The sequence below is a fragment of the Pan paniscus genome, chromosome 15 (genome assembly GCF_029289425.2).
Source record: "Pan paniscus chromosome 15, NHGRI_mPanPan1-v2.0_pri, whole genome shotgun sequence".
Classification (NCBI taxonomy): Eukaryota; Metazoa; Chordata; class Mammalia; order Primates; family Hominidae; genus Pan; species Pan paniscus.
Genome location: NC_073264.2, coordinates 37,681,037 through 37,694,394, shown reverse-complemented (window position 1 = coordinate 37,694,394; position 13,358 = coordinate 37,681,037). Strand labels below are relative to the sequence as shown.

Genomic DNA, 13,358 nt, shown 5'->3' with positions numbered 1-13,358 from the left:
GCTGTATCCATGCAATTGTTAGAACTTTTACAGGTACTGAGTAAGATAAGATGTCAGTGCAAGGGGATGTACTGACTGGTACAAAATCTTAGGTGTTTGAGAGGTACAGGAAAAGTATTACTTATAAGGACTATGGAAACCAGTTGATTGGTGCTGGGTATTATCAATATATCTAAGAAAGACAATGAAAAACAGAGGGGTAATTAATCACCAACTAAAGGCAAAGTGTAAAAGTCAGAGGGTCTCCTTGGCCATATATAGTTTCTCATTTCCTACAGCTGGAGGGCAGACAATGCTGAGGATCAGGACCAGCACTCAGTTTTAAGGGTGGAAAAGTCCCTGAGAAGGTTAACTTCTGAACCCCACCAAGTCTCCTACACTAAGATTGATTGAGGAGTGGGATCTTGGAACTTCCTGGGCCATTGTTCTCAAGAGCATTAAAAACAGATCAGCCTGAACCATGTAGGCCTGCAGGAGACCATTCCTCCACACTAATGGCCAGTGCGCCCTCACCCCACACTGAAGATGATGCAGGCCTCTGCTTGCCAGATCACACAAGTCCTGCTCAGGGTCTAACCTCACCTTCCCTCCTGACCACCAGACCAATAACTAGGATCAAGTCACAGCATAACCCAACTGAGGAAGTGCTGGGCCGATAAGAAAGGAAAGCCTATATGCTAAGGATCTTTGCAACCTAGACAAAATGTACTTGCAGAAGCCAGGATGGTATTATAGGATTGGATCCTGAAGATTCTGGATAAAGAAGGGTGGAATGTAAAGTTGTATGAAGGAGAATGTATCACTATGGGAACACTCACCTAGGACACAGGATTTAATTTCTGACAAGGACCTCACTAGTGTGCTGTGGGAATCTGGGAAAAAGCAGTTGCCCACATTAAGTGAGAAGTCCATGACAGTTGGTGGAGGATAGGTTCAAAAAGCACAGAGAAAGGGACATGTCACAGCAGCCATACTCCAAAGGGCCAGAAATAAGCACCAATAGACAATGTGTTATGGGATGGCCTGGAGGGCGCTCTGTTTGCCAAAGTGATAAGGAATGTGCTGGTGAGATGGAAGGCTAGCATTGCTGAGACTCTCAGAGATTATGGCCGTCTTCTGTAGGCCATGGCTCATGGTAGGAAATTTATTACAAAACTGGTAATGGTAGAATGGGGCTGATAATATCCTGAAAGTGCAGAGGCTAGGTGGTAGCACTTAGCTGTCAAAAGCAAGGTGAACTCAGTTCTTATAATGAACAGTTATGTTAGAGTGGCAACCAGGGTGGTCAGAGAATTAAGGAGACAGTTAACAGAACATGGTGCTCTCAGGGGCCCAATAGATGAGCAGCTGACTAATATATTACTTAACTTATACCCTCAGAAGAAATCAAGGATGAATGACCAAGAAGCTCAGGGTAACCACCCCAATAAAAAAACCACGATCCCCTGTCTAGTTTCTAGACCTGAGCCAGTTCTCAGACTTTGAAGTTCATTTGTTAAATGAGGGGCTATGACCCTGCAGCATCGCAGCTGGTACATACAGTAACGACTCCCCTAGTTCTTCCCCAATGGGACTTAAGACCATATATCAATACTAAGGTAGTTGCAGAGCAGATATGCGGAATACCCAGACATTTTGATGACAGTTAGGCATGGGGTTTGTGTTGACACTGATAACTGAGATCTGAAATACTTGAATAACCCTTTTGTTACTGGGGAATGTGTTGGGGCTAGATAAGAAATGGGGTCCTGACTAGCTCACTCTGGGACCACTGAGACTGACCTAGCTAGTGGTCATTTTGCCAGTCTTTTTGTTGTTGTTGTTGTTTGTTTGTTTTGTTTTGGAAACAGGGTCTTGCTCTGTCACCCAGGCTAGAATAAAGTGGTGCAATCTCAGCTCACTGCAACCCCTGCCTCCCGGGCTCAAGTGATTCTCGTGCCTCAGTCTCCCAAGTACCTGGGACTACAGGTGTGTGCCACCACACCTGGCTCATTTTTTGTATTTTTAGTAACGATGGGGTTCCCCATGTTGGCCAGGCTGGTCTCGAACTCCTGACCTCAAGTGATCTGCCTGACTTGGCCTCCCAAAGTGCTGGGATTATAGGCATGAGCCACTGCACCTAGCCTGCAACTCTTTGAATGCTCATTTGTAATGAACGTATTTGGTAGTTAGAACTCTCACTTTGGTTCATTCTTCTGTGGAGTAAGAGCTATTATAGGTGGGAAGGCCAAGTGGAAGCCTTTGAATCTGTTTCCATACCTGCCAATTAATCAACAGCATTATCATATCCTGGAGAGAATGGCATAAAGGATGCAGGGGCAGTGGTGTATTTTTGAATTCCCCTGCCCAGTTTTGACAGCAAAAGGACAAGGACACATGCAGCAGCGATGGCCTGAGAAGCGCATGGTGACCAGGGGCTCATACCCCACAGGGTTGAGAGTTTAGATTATTCCACCAACTAAGTTCCCTAGACCAGCAGAGGTGCTAGCCAAGGGTGAAAGGAATCTAGAATGGGTAATAGAGGAGGAAGACAATGAGTATCAGATATGATCCTTGAGACCAGCTGCTGCAGCAGGAACTGCCATTTTTTTTCCTATTTTCCTTCTGTAAGTATACCCAAGAAGCAACACCAACCAGAACCCTGGAGAAGCTGTTTCCACATAAAGTAAACTTACTGTAAGAAGCAAGTGAATCCAAGAAGCACACAGGTTGGACTATTGTGGATGCTATAGTGCAAGGGTCCCCAGTCCCCAGGCCATGGACTGGTACCATTCAGTGGCCTGTTAGGAACCGGGTCGCACAGCAGGAGGTGAGCAGCAGGTAAGCAAGTGAAGCTTCATCTATATTTATAGCGACTCCCCATTGCTCACATTACCGCCTGAGCTCCATCTCCTGTCAGATCAGCAGAGGCATTAGATTCCCATAGGGGTGTGAACCCTATTGTGAATTTTGCATGAGATGGATCTAGGTTGTGTGTTCTTTATGAGAATCTAATGCCTGATGACCTGTCACTGTCTCCCATCACCTCGAGATGGGACCATGTAGTTGCAAGAAAACAAGCCCAGGGTTCCCACTGATACTACATTATGGTGAGTTGTATAATTATTTCATTATATATTACAATGTAATAATAATAGAAATAAAGTGCACAATAAATGTAATACACTTGAATCATCCCCAAACCATCCTCCCTGCTCCCTGGTTTGTGGAAAAATTGTCTTCCATGAAACTGGACCCTGATGCCAAAAGGTTGGGGATTGCTGCTATTATGCACCACCTAGAAACCTCCTTTCAGAACCACGGCCCTCATTTCCTGCAACTGCTCGGAGTGTTGCCTGCTGAAGCCTCAAGGCTGATTCTCTCTCTCTGGAAATTTCCCTGGGCCAAAGGGAACTGTCTCACTCAAGACTATGCTCCCTCCATGGGGAAGCCTGCACCCAATGACCAGTCAAGGCAGGGAAGTACAAAATCCAGGCTCATCTGCCTCAACTTGAGACCACTCTGAAAGACCATACTGGCCCCAGAGCTCCCCAACAGACCGGATGAGACCTCTATTGCAACTGCAACGTAGCTCAACTTCTTTCTCCGCCCAGTCTTGCTTCTCTCACTTCCTATACTCTCCCAATAAACCTCCTGCCCACAATCTTCAATTTGGTCTGTTTCCAAAGAAACTGCCTTAGATAGTCAGTTGAGTAATAAAAGTAATGTACTTATAGGATAATTTAACAGAGTGTTTGTTTTCTAGCAGAATTAGACCTGTTAGAGTGCATTCTCCAAAAATATAGTATCTTATTTTCTATTTCTTTATTGATGCCTTCCATTACTACCTGCCATATTATAGTGCACTCAACAGGTACTGCATAGATAACTCACAATGGCTACTTTATTAGCCAACTCTGTGCTTGGTTCTCAATGGGATGTATGGGATCCATATATTGTCCCTGATATTTCTAGAAATCTCCGCCTTTCTTTCAAGGATTCACAGAAGCCTTGAAAGTCAAACATAAAGCATTGCTAACATGGAGGGAAGGAGAAAAGAAGATACTCCTTTTCTTTTCATCTATGGTTAACCACTTAGAAGAAGGCTTTTATTTAAAAAACCCAGAAAGCTAGTCTCTTAACTGTGAAAAAAACTTCAATGTTTCAGTGTAAGCATACTTAATATCTAGAACAGAAAGAGAAAGAGAGAGAGAGAATGAGAGATTGTATGCATTTTATAATCTTTCTTACCACACTCATTAAACCATGGAAATTATTGAGATTCCCTCAAATTTAACAGACATATCCCTCCAAAATTTATTGTGATCCATAATCAAGACTGATTTAAGTTTCCGCATGGACATGGCATCGTGTTGAGGGCTGTACTGAGCAAGTTAAGCAAGTGTGAATGTAGCTACAATGAGAACCCAAGGATAACAATTCAGTCAATGAAAATCCCCTCTCTCCTATTTGCTCACACTAGGCCTGCCTCTAGCCTAGAGTCTAGGCTAGCAGTGCACATTAACCCTGCCAAACATCAGCAGCTAGCCCCACTGCCACCCTCACCAAGTCTGCAAATAAGTGGCAGGTGATCTCCACAGGCTTTTAGCAAGCTATCAGGTCACACACAGTACTTTGCTCAGAAAAACTCACTTATGTATCTCATCTCTGATCAAGTTCAAGTACTTCATATTTACAGTTTAAAAGCCCAAAATGGGTTAGTTTATCATAGCCCAGCTTCATGACACTGATGCATGTGCTTGTACCGAGTGACTATGAGCTTGGTGCTCTTTGATTTAAGTGCAGGAAGCTTTTATTTTTGAATTTCTACCTACTCATGGCAATACATCAAACAATCAGTTTTAATATCTTTAGGGTTAAGTGCACTCATGTAATTTAGAATTAAATGATTTTTATTAAGCACTTTTACAGACTACATGCTATACAACTCCACTGATTAAGGATCATGGTGACTGGTAAAACAGCAGCCCCCATGAATTAGGGAAACATTAGTGAAATGCATTTTCTGAATACATCACAAAATGCATTCAGTACTAAGTAACTCAAATGTCATGAGAGAGTTCAAATGAAAATTTCCCCCAACAAAGCAAATACACAGATGAGCCCCCTAGGCTATATTGGATTCTAATAGTGACACATCCCTGGTTTGTGGTCTTTCTACTTCTCCTGATCTATATTCTCCACCACTCTACTCTCACCTCAGCCCCACTCAGAACTCAACTTCTAAGTCTAGCAGGGTTATTTATCTTTGAGTCTACTAGGAGGTGGGGCTGGGAGAAGGGAAGAAGTCAACCAGCCCAGGCTCAGTCCTCCTTGTAAAAGATTTGCAGTAGAGCTGCTCACCAGCAGAGGGCAGCATAAATCTGTTGCCTTGCACATGCTCAGAGAGGCTTTGGGCTTCACAATGAAAGGCAGATTGGAAACCGGGGGTGTGTCTGACAAGTGCCACTGGGACGCCATGTGATTGTGCATGCTGTTGAACCAGATCATATCTCCAGCTCATGGCTTCTTGATCAAAACTAATACGAGCTTCTCTTGCCTATTGTTTCAGCTGGGCATGGTTGCAGAGGCCATGGGGAGATACCTGAGCCTACTCCAGGATTTTTTGCAGAATCACAGAAGTTCATTTTTGGCTTAGAGGTATTTGTTTTGCGGGTTTTTGTTTGTTTGTGTTTTCTTTTGTTTGTTTTTTTTTAAACTCTACTCCCCTCTCCGCAAAAAGGCAAACCAAACTTAAATACTTGAAAGATAAATTATTCAACTTGTAGCTGTATGAACTGGCAAAACTTTCTCTTCACCTCCACCAGAAGGATCTCTAGAGTCACAAGGATCTCATCGGAGCTACTCTATGTGAACTAGTACCCATTCTTTCAACAAGCTTAACTTGGTGCTTCTGTAAAGCTGTGAGGTCTCAGTTGTAAGGGGAAAATGTTTCTTGGCATAATGATGGCAGGGGCTGATGGTAGTGGCGGTCCCTAAAGGTGAAGGTCAAAACCAAGCTAAAAGCAATGTTCTTTCCTTTACGGAGTCTAGGAAGATGAATTATTGTTGTTACAAGTTGCACTTACTTCACTGAGGACACGTCTCACTAATGGGGAGCCTAGACTGTCATTAAATTTTCTTTCTTTTTTTTTTTTAAATTTATGAAGAAAAGGTTTAATTGACTCACAGTTCCAATGGCTGTACAGGAAGCATGGTTGGGGAGGCCTCAGGAAACTTACACTCATGGCAGAAGGCAAAGTGTAAGTGAGCACCTTCTTCACATGGCAGAGAGGGAGAGAGAGAGGGGAGGGGAAGGTGCCACACACTTTTGAACTACCAGATCTCTTGAGAACTCTATCACAAGACAGCACTAGGGAGATGGTGATAAACCATTAGAAACCACTCCCATGATTTAATCGCCTCCCACCAGGCTCCACATCCAACACTAGGGATTACAATTCAACATGAGATTTGGATGGGGACACAAACCCAAACCATATCACCTTATGTTCTGTTATCTCCATCTTTGTTAGTTGACATATCTAGTTATGTAGCAATTTTATCTTGGAAGAAAATGCCAACAATGTTCTATTTAATAAAAACAAACTTCATACTCCGTCTTCAACGTGCTTGTTTGCCAAACCTGATGGCCCTAAGGGATTGGTACTGAGGGGAGACATGTTCCTGAAAAATTCAGTGCTCAAATGTATTACAGCTTATCAGTTGTACACTTGTGGGGCAGGCAGATTTTATCAAATTCTGTAAATTTTCTTAAGGGAATGAAAATAAGTCTTCTGGATGCTACAGACTGAGTGGGGAACTTCAACTCACATCTGGGCCAAACCTAAAGCCCTGCTTGAGTTTGCAAGTATGAGAAGTAGCCACAGGAAGTAGCTCCCTCCTGAGGAATGGGGTAGGGTTTCTTCCAGAGAGCACTGGGGTCACCTAACTGAGAACTTAAAGACAGATCTGGGATGAGGAGGGGTGGGGAGACCAGAAGGAGGAAAGTGAGCTCAGATGAGGAGGGCACCTCTGGTAAAAGTGGGCAGGTTGGAGGGCTGAGGAGGGGTATCCGTTGGAACTCCTAATACTGGAAGGCCCCGTCCCTTGGTTCTTACAAAGGAACAGCTAAGTTCAACTTTTATTTCTCCTAGCTACACTACCTAGAGATCTGCCTGATTCTTCAGTCAAAGACTTTACTTTTCTTTTTTTTTTTTTAAAGGTACTCAAATGTCAACTTTATTGTTTCTATATAAACACTTTTGTACTGAAAACTGTAAAAATAACAAAGTTTGCTGTGATTGCAATCCAAATTTTTGAAAGCCAGAAAATCTAATTATGCTATAGCCAAACTACCTAATGCTTTCTTTATCCACAAGTAACTTTGCTTCAATTTCTTGATATTGGGTTTCATCTCACTGACTTTGGGCTTCTAAGACACATGGGAATACTTATATCGTCTTGGCTTCTTTGGGTCAAATCAAACAGTAGAGCTAAAGTTATTCAAATACATTCAGATTACACAGATCCCTTATGAATTACTAGTATCATAGTAGGAAGAAAAAGATACAAGAAAAATACATCCTAGAACTCATCATCAAAATTATTGGTGTATAGTCTATACTAGCATAGGGTAGCTTTCTCAACCTGCTATATAAAATTACTAGCAAGAAAAAAAGGTGCAAGAATAAGATTTATGGCTGAAGTGGCTTGGTGTCTTGATTCCCTATTCTAGCATTCTCAGAAGGATCCCATCCATTAGACACGCAGAAACTGCAGGGACATTTGAATGGTCTTGATTCCTTCTTAACTCCCTTAGGCTCCTTGTTAGTTGGTCTTCTTTCATGCGTACAAACTCCGCCGAGTAACATGTATCTAATCTTGCCATCTTTTCTCTCTGCACAGACAGCAATGTTCTTACTCCTCTCCTGCTGTAAAGCCACTCATCTTCGATTTCCCTGAGGACTGCTGCCCCCACAGACTCTCGACGGAGTAAAGCTTCCGATAGAGGGGAAACAGATTCGCTACTAGCATTGATAGTCAAGTTACTAAGGTTCTTTATCAACGTCTCGGAGGAGATTTGAGAGGCCCCTGAATCGTCCCGGGAATTTTCTTCGGTGAGCATTTGTGGAGACCCTGGGATGTAGGTTGGATTAAACTGTGATGGGTCCATCGGCGTCTTGACACAACACTAAGCTTCTCCTGGATCTTTGAAACGTAGCAGAAACTGATGACAGAGCCTCAAATTGCTACAAGGTAGCCCAGAAAGCAAAGACTTTACTTTTCTGTATTATAGTGTGGAAGGCTTGGTTTCATGGAGGCTGACAGGCTTGGGGCAGCAGGAGGACCACTTCCTTGAGAACTGTCAGGGCAAAGAGCAGGTGGCTACTGGAGGTTTTCTGTGAATTTCCTTAGATTATCAGAAGCACAGAGACCAATGACCCTGAGAGGTATCAAGACTAATCTTTCTAAATTTTCTGCTGCTTCCTGCTTGTAAATAAATTCTTTAAGATCACTCAAAGTTCTGAAGCAAAACAAATCTGATTTTGTTTCTGACTTTCTTTCCAACCCAACTATTTCTCCCATGGGTTTGCTTTTTTTTTTTTTTTTTGGTTAGATGCCCCTCCTCTGTATTTCCATACCCTATGCTTACAGCTGCCATAGCATTTATCAACTGTATTCAAATTTCCTTTCTAGACTGTGAACTTCATGAGGACAGAGATACTGTCAACTTTTCCGTGGTTCTAGCCCTAGTGAATACTGTAATCCCTATATAAAATAGTTGGTCAAGAAATATATGGGGGTGTGCATGTGTGTATGTTTTCTTTTGAGACAGGGTCTCACTCTCTTGCCCAGGTTGGAGTGCAGTGGTGTGATCAAGGCTCACTGCAGCCTCAACCTCCCAGGCTCAAGTGATCTTCCCACCTCAGCCTCCTGAATACTGCCTGGCTAATTTTTATACTTTTTGTAGAGACAAGGTCTCAAGATGCTGCCCAGGCTGGTCTCGAACTCCTGGACTCAAGTGATCTTCCTGCCTCAGTTTCCCAAAGTGCTGGGAATACAGGCATGAGCCACCATGCCCAGCCAAGAAATAGATGTTGAATAAATGCATGAGTAGGTTTAGTCACCTTATCACACTTAATCTTTACAGTTTCTATTATATCTCATTTAACAGATAAGAAAACTGAGACACAATTACATAAATATTTCAAGGTTATAGGGCTAGTATATAATTCAGGAGGAGGTGTTATTTGAATTGGACCTTGAAGAATAAGTAGAATTTCAACAGGTAAAGTGGAAAAATGGCCTTCCAAGTAGAAGTAAGCACATGAATATAAGCATGGAAATAGCAAACCATATGGAATATTTGGGGACTGGTTATTATTCACTTTAATGGTCGTAAAAAGGTTTTGCAGTGATGCAGTGAAAGATAAGGCCAGAAATGGTGGTTGGAGTAACAGTGGAATAATAATAACAAGAGTAGATAACATTTAATGAGTATTTGATACATACCAACACTATTCTAAGTACTTAAATGTAAAAAATACATTTACAAATAGCTAATATATAACCATGTAAAAAAAATTTAAAAGAACAGAAGCATATGGAGTGAAAGGTAAGACTCCCTCCCATGCCTATATCTTTCCATATCTCATTTCCCCTTTCCTAAGGCAACTACTGCTATACTTTTTGTATATCCTTCTAGGGATACATCATATTCTGTGCATATGCAAACATATACATGTATATGTTTTTACACAAATGACCATGTACTAATATACCGTTATACTTCTTGCTTTTTTCATTTTCAATGTATTAGAGATCAGCTCATACTGCTATTATAGAGCTGCTTCATTTTTAAAAACTGCTTCTTAGTATTCCATTCTACAGATGCGCTATAATCTATTTAACCAGTTCCCTCCTAACAGATAGTTAGAATGTTGCAGATCTTTTACTGTTACAACCAACTGTATCGAATATCCATATATGTTTTGCTTTGAATTCATGTGTAAGTATATATGAAAGCTAATTCCCAGAAATGGAATTTATGAGTTAATAGGAATGTGCTTTTTAACTTTTCACAGATATTATAAAATTGCTCTCCAAAAAAGTTGTGCTACTTTATACTCCCCTACAATGTACTATCAAATTTTCTGATCTTTGTCAATTTGATCAGTCAAAAGTGAACTTTCACTGTTGTTTTAATTTGTATTTCTCCTGTTATGAATAAAATGATCATTACTTAATGTATTTTAAATACAATAAAATTTCAGTTCATAAAAATATAAATAAAAATTTATAATAAATATATGTATTTAAATTAAAAGAAACTATCTAAATCTTATTAAAATAATAAAAATAAAATAAGCATTACTTGATGTAGTTTTCCTCTTTTCTGTAAATTGACTGCACTTCTTTTGTTTTTATTTTTATTTTTAAAATTTTAATTTAATTTAAACTTTTTTAGAGACAGGGTTTCACTCTGTCATCCAGGCTGGAGCGTAGTGGTGTGGTCATGACTCACTGAAGCTTGAACCTTCTGGGTTCGAGCAGTCTTCCAGCCTCAGCCTCCAGGTAGCTAGGACTATAGACTTGAGACACCATGCCCAGCTAACTTATTTTTATTTTTTTCAGATATAGGGTCTTGCTATGTTGCCCAAGCTGGTCTTGAACTCCTGGCCTCAAGTGATCCTCCTGCCTTGGCCTGCCAAAGTGTTGGCAATACAGAAAAAGGCCATTGTGCCTAGCCATTTTCTCTTTTTAAAATGTCGCTTTGTTGTTCTTTTTCCTATTGATTTGTTGACTTCTTTATATATTAGGGAAATTAGTCCCTTAGGTGTTATATATCTTATATCTTTTTCCTTAATTTGTCATTATTCTTCTGATATTGTCTATGGTCTTTTAATGTTTTATTTTTACTTTTAAATATTTTAGTCAGAAAATTTCAAACATATACAGAATAGAAAGAATAGCTTAATAAATTCTTATGGTCCAAATACCTACCCAGCATTATCAAAATACATAAAAAACTTAATTCATTTAATACCCATCCCCCACCCCCACCACACTGCTTCTCTTCTGCTGCCCTGCTGAATTATTTCAAAATAAATATATCATTTTGAATCATTTTTACCTATGATCATTATAGTCCTGCAGCGATTTTAATTTTGCGTAGTCAAATTTATTAGACTTTCATTTTATGGTTTCTGGTTTATATTCACTCTGAGAATATATATAGTCATGACAAACTTTTGAGGTGAGTAATGTCTTAAAATTGAGCCATAAAGAAGCTAGGGTAACTTGCCTAAGGTGGCACAGCTTATAAAGGGTAGGAGTTAGGAACACGCCCTAGAGTCTAATGTAGGGCTCCCTCTCTTGACCATCACACCATACCTCTGCCCAGGGAGGCTGTAACGGCCAAGCTAAGCAAGACAGACCTCAGGTTGGCACTCGCAATCATTCATGGCTGCTGAAAGGTGAAATCATGCAGAAGCAGTCTGGCACAGTGGCTGCTTCCATAAACCTTTTAAGTCAGCGCACTTTGGAGGGGCAAGGGGTCTGTCACAGATCCCCTTTAGAATCTCATGAAAGCTCCTGGACTCTGTCCATAGGAAGTATGCATATTTACGCATATAGACACAAACACACGCATGCACACACACAGTCACACACTGGGCTGCAGGGACTTGCTTATCTTCATTCTGTCATCTCTGTATTAGGCAAGGAAACAGGCTTGGATTGGACGCTTACTAGAGTTTTTTTGCCATTCAGTTCCCTAGAGAACAGTGCAGTTTGATTATATTTGTATTTGTAGACAGGTGAGGATGACCTATTTAATCAATACATCTAAGGGCTAAGAGATAAGCTATATTATTCAGGTTCTGTAACAAAGCTTATGCTAATTTAACCTGACATGTAGCATGTTAGGTTAATATGATTTAGATTACATGTATCATTTTTAGAAATTGATGTTTTTGTTGCTGGTTTCTCCTGACATTTTTGAACTATAATATGTAATGCAATACTTCTCCAACAAAGAAGGTAATTCTTACTAGTGAAGGTAATTAATGGTTATTTGATCATATTACAGCATAGAAATCATGTTTTTGCCACACAATAGGTTTCCTAATTGGTGATCCAAGGATGACCACATTCATTTTCTGCCCATAGAGATTTCCCACTGTGCATGGATTATCTCTTAATATTGTGATAGCAGCAAATAATGGTTATAGCCAGTAAGAAAATTAATTTACAATGCTTCAACAATCATTATAAAAGACCTAATAATGCTAATTTAGGTGTAGGATGAGTCATCCAATTAGTTAATTAAATAGAACCGTGCTGCCAGTCTCCTATAATGGAGCACACTGTGTTGTAGGTGTTTGATAGAGATGAGCAATGCCAAGGGAAGGTAAAAGAGTACACACTGGCCCCCACAAATGCATGTAATGTTTATACTTATGAAAGCACAAGCAAAGGTAATCACTTTTCCAAAAATCAGAAACAGTCATTTTTTAAATAGTTATTTTGCTCTTATTTTATGAAGAAAAAATTTTGCTGGTCTATTTGTTAGCTTTATAACTTCCAAGAATGTTTTTAAATTTTGATTTGATTTATCAAGTCCAAAATGCTCCCATAAATTTATTACCCTTTGGTTTTTCTTAAAGAAAATAATAAAATCACTGCCATTGGGTTGAACACTACCAATATCTCCATCTATTTAACTTCTTTTAGTTGCAGTAACTTGTATCTAATTCATAAAACTCGTATGCCCATGTGGGCCATAACAAATGGGGGTTGCAAAGTTTAATTAGCTTGTCTAGCCGGTGGTCCCACATAGCTTAAGATTCAGAGGTCCTAGTTATTTCTCCCCTGTCAGCTTTTGTTATTTCACACTAATAGGTTTTTGTATTTTTAGTCTGTCTTCATGTGAGAAGTACCCTGCCCCTTCAGTGAGTTTAGCTGCTTTTTCCTAGGCAATGCCAGATGTCCTGATCCTCTTTGGGGTGAAGAGGGGGAAAGCATTGGTATAACCAGAAATCACATATTTCTCATTTGAATACAATGTAATTGCTCAGAAAGAACAACTGTCTCTACCAAGAGGGTGAAATACTTCTTTTCTAACTGCCAGCTTGGAATAACTAATTTTAAATGTTTTGTGTTATAAAGTAGGAAATGTTTTCTTTTTTATTAAAAAAAGATATTGAACATGAATACAATAAAAGCTATCTAATGATTGAATGGAAGTTCAACATTTTTTTGAAGAGTTTACAAACCACAATAGATTTTCTTCCTGTCAATTCAAATATTCATAGGTCATACAGGCTGGCCTCCTACCACAGTGTACCTATAATTCCTTATTTTAAAATACTAAT

The 13,358-nt window shown here is 40.1% G+C and overlaps 1 long non-coding RNA gene and 1 pseudogene across 3 annotated transcripts in view; both read right to left on the bottom strand.

The window, feature by feature from the left end:
* The window catches only part of LOC106635472 (uncharacterized), a 129,013-nt gene that overhangs the window by 70,152 nt on the left and 45,503 nt on the right, over positions 1-13,358 (bottom strand). The window lies entirely within an intron of this gene.
* Positions 4,698-9,346, bottom strand: LOC129393028 (developmental pluripotency-associated protein 3-like; annotated as a pseudogene).